The sequence below is a fragment of the Glycine max genome, chromosome 16, assembly GCF_000004515.6.
Source record: "Glycine max cultivar Williams 82 chromosome 16, Glycine_max_v4.0, whole genome shotgun sequence".
Classification (NCBI taxonomy): Eukaryota; Viridiplantae; Streptophyta; class Magnoliopsida; order Fabales; family Fabaceae; genus Glycine; species Glycine max.
Window position 1 is genome coordinate 4,052,219 of NC_038252.2, and position 3,341 is coordinate 4,055,559.

The window sequence follows — 3,341 nt, forward strand, 5'->3', positions numbered from 1 at the left end:
ACTAGTGTCTAAGTTTTGTCATTTATTTTAAAAAAATAGTAATTATTCTAAGACAATAATATTTACTGATGGCTAATTTTACTAATTAAAATATGTATAATTCTCTTTAAAGAACAAAATATTTCACTTTTTTAAAAATAAATTTTAATATTTTATTAAAAACTTAAAACACCATTCAATATGATTTTTAAAATAATATACTGATAATATAATCAATATGAAATAGAGGTATACTATAAGAACAACTCAAACAAGAAAGTGCAAAGTTTTATTTAATCCTGGTAAGGTGCTCATTAGCTCTGAAATATATATGCTAGCCTTCTCTAGCTAGAAGCTTACATAAAATACATTAACCGTTCAAATTTAGGCATTGCTGATATGGCTTCTATGGCAGTGCCAAGAGGCCATGCAGCTGCCACAAGAGCATCCTGATACAGAATTTTATTTGCCACTGTAATCTGTTGCCAAGGATCCAGGCCTGGAAACAAATGAAAGAAATTAGAGTACTAAGTAGGAATATTAAAAAAAAAAAATACAAATATGCAATAATTGCAAACGTACATATCAACTTCAATTCATAGCGAAAACCTACCAAATCCATCAACGAGCAACGCATACATGTATGTAGAATCCATGCACACATATGGAATTCTCTCTTCTGTAAGAATTGGATAAGCAGATTTGGCATCTTCAAATGTTAGTCCACAGAGCCGCAATCTCAAAATCCGCAGGGCGAATTATGGCATTGGGTGCTTTTGCATCAAAGACACCAAACTATAGAAAATAAAATAAAAAAATGCAACTAATTTGCATGGTTTGAGGAATAGCCAGAAAATCAAAATTAGAAACTTATGCATGTCATGATTAACTAAAATATATGTTATAGGAGTTACAAAATTGGCTCGGTGCTTGAAAGGAGAAGAGAGAAAAAGAAGTCATGAGTTTAAATTTTTTTCTACCAAAATTAACAAACTAACTATTAGTATTGATCTGATAAAAAAACTAAAATATATATGATATAAAAATATATTACAGAGTGGGTGAGGTAAAAGAAAGATGAAGTAGCATAAATAGTTCTTTGTCCATTTCCTCTTTCACCATCCCATATCCCACCAAACGTGCAATTTGAATGGGGACATGGTTCATTCACTTTGATAGCCTTAAGAACTATCTCTCTGCATGCATCATAGCTGTAGCCAGAAATTGGGGGATAGGGATAGACAACATACTCCGTTCCAGAATATGCGTAGGTCCCTGTACAGAACAAAAATATGATCACATGTTATTGGCATGCTATATTCTCGGAACAAAAATATTTTTAAGAAAAAAAAAATTTGAATATGATAAGGGGAGAATCCAAGAAATAATGGCAAATGAAGATGCAATATGTTTACCATCAAAGCCAACCAAAATGAAAGGGTTAGCAGAACCATCAGTGATCGAGCTTCAAAGTCTCAGACAAAATGCGTCTCTACCAAGGCGCATGTAACTGAGAAAAAAGATGTTAAAAACGATATATTAACCATGACATGTGCCACGTATTAGAAAACCGACTAACTAGTAATTTGCAACAGAATCATAACTGTTCTAATTGAAACTAACTAAAATATCAAAAAGTTATATCCATCTAGTCTTTATCATGGTTTTAAAAAATGATTTTGGCCACAATGTTAAAGGGTTTTTTTTAGTGTCTCTATGACTGTAATACAACCGTAATTGTGATTATTGGCCATATTTATCTTTAATTTCCCATAATATTAAGAAACATAACCAAATTGTAACCGTAATCGCTATTTAAAACCTTGGATCCCTCACTTTTTGTTCTTAAAAGCATGTAAACCTAAACTTCTCCCGTGAGTGAGTGTGATCAAGAATCGGAAAAGAAAATCTGTGAACATAGAGATCGTAATTTTTTCCCTTGGCTACTAGCTTCTTTATGTATGGATCCTCTCCATGCCATAAGGTACTTTTGGAGCATTTTCTGCTGTGATACCTGAGACGGCGTATGTCATTTGAACTGATGCACCTCCAAGATCTACTACTCCCACTGTCTTTGTAAACTCTTCTCCCAACTTCCCCAATAGATAGTTAACTGCCAACTACAATTCATGAAGTTGAAAGGTAAGCAACAAAATACTGCTCGTGCACCACTCAAATACATTCATGATTTCTTATAATCATATAGTTAATCGGTTAAAAGATTAATTAATTCGTTCGAGAAACCCTAATATCTCATATTAGTTGAATATAAAATTCATAACGTTCTAGAGGATCTCTTTTGATTCAATTCATGGTGGTAGTAAAGTAATAGGGTCGTGTTGTTATAATTCACATCAATTAACGGATAAGCATAATTTTTATGAAGCAAAATTAGCAAATCCAAAAACATGCCACCTTTTCCTTGAAGTCGAGATCCTTGCCAATTCGAAGGAGATCTAAGTTCTGGTCAAGATGGAAGACATAAACTCGACTTCCAGTGCTGCAGCATCAATGATGACAGCGTAAGAGGTAGTAATGGCTTTTGGTTTAGGGAATATTATCTTTTGATGAGTTAGTATTTTGTTCCAAAGATATTGCGATCGAGGAAGAGATTGCAGGCATTAGCAAGAGTAGAAAAATGCTTAGAGTTGAAGACTCCATTCTTAAATGGCTCTGAACTCACATGTTGAGCAAGTCCGATCCCTAGCTCATATACATAGTTGAAGAATGTAAGGGTGCTTCACTTTTTCTTTTCCTTTTTTTTTTTTACTTAGGGTTAGCACCAATATCACTGTTTTTGGCCCGACAGGGTGCCGGCAACGATCATAATCTCTTGTTTTATTGTGTTATAATTTCATGAGAAAGATTATCATATTAATTGATCTCTTTACCAAAAAAAGAATATTAATTGACTTTTACATGCGTTCACTGAAGGGCAACGTGACACACGATTGTAACATTTTTTTTTATATATTTTTATAATTTATTATTGAAACAATAGGCTATATACACTAACTTCTTAAATTGTTGAAAACATTAACACACTAACACTTTCCATATTTATCCTAAAAGCATTACACACTGTAAACCATAAGAAAGTGTGGGAAAAAAGAAGAAGAGGATCGTGCATACGAAGAAACTTAATTAGAGAAGAATTAGTGTAATTTGGTCTTAATATAATTTTGTCATTTAGTCTTACATTTATCTATTACCTATTTTATTATTTACTTATTTGTCTTCTTTTCTTTATTCGTTCTCATAAGTATTATTTTAAGCTAAACATTTTTTTATATTGAAAGCTAAACATAATTTCAATACATGTTGAAATCAATATTCATTATAAATTTTACATTAAGCAAGTG

General features: G+C 32.1%; 1 pseudogene; it reads right to left on the minus strand.

Annotated features, from left to right (window-relative positions):
* Window positions 1-306: 306 nt before the first annotated feature.
* LOC100785010 (nucleoside-triphosphatase-like) lies at window positions 307-2,027 on the minus strand (annotated as a pseudogene).
* Between the last annotated feature and the right edge of the window lie 1,314 nt (window positions 2,028-3,341).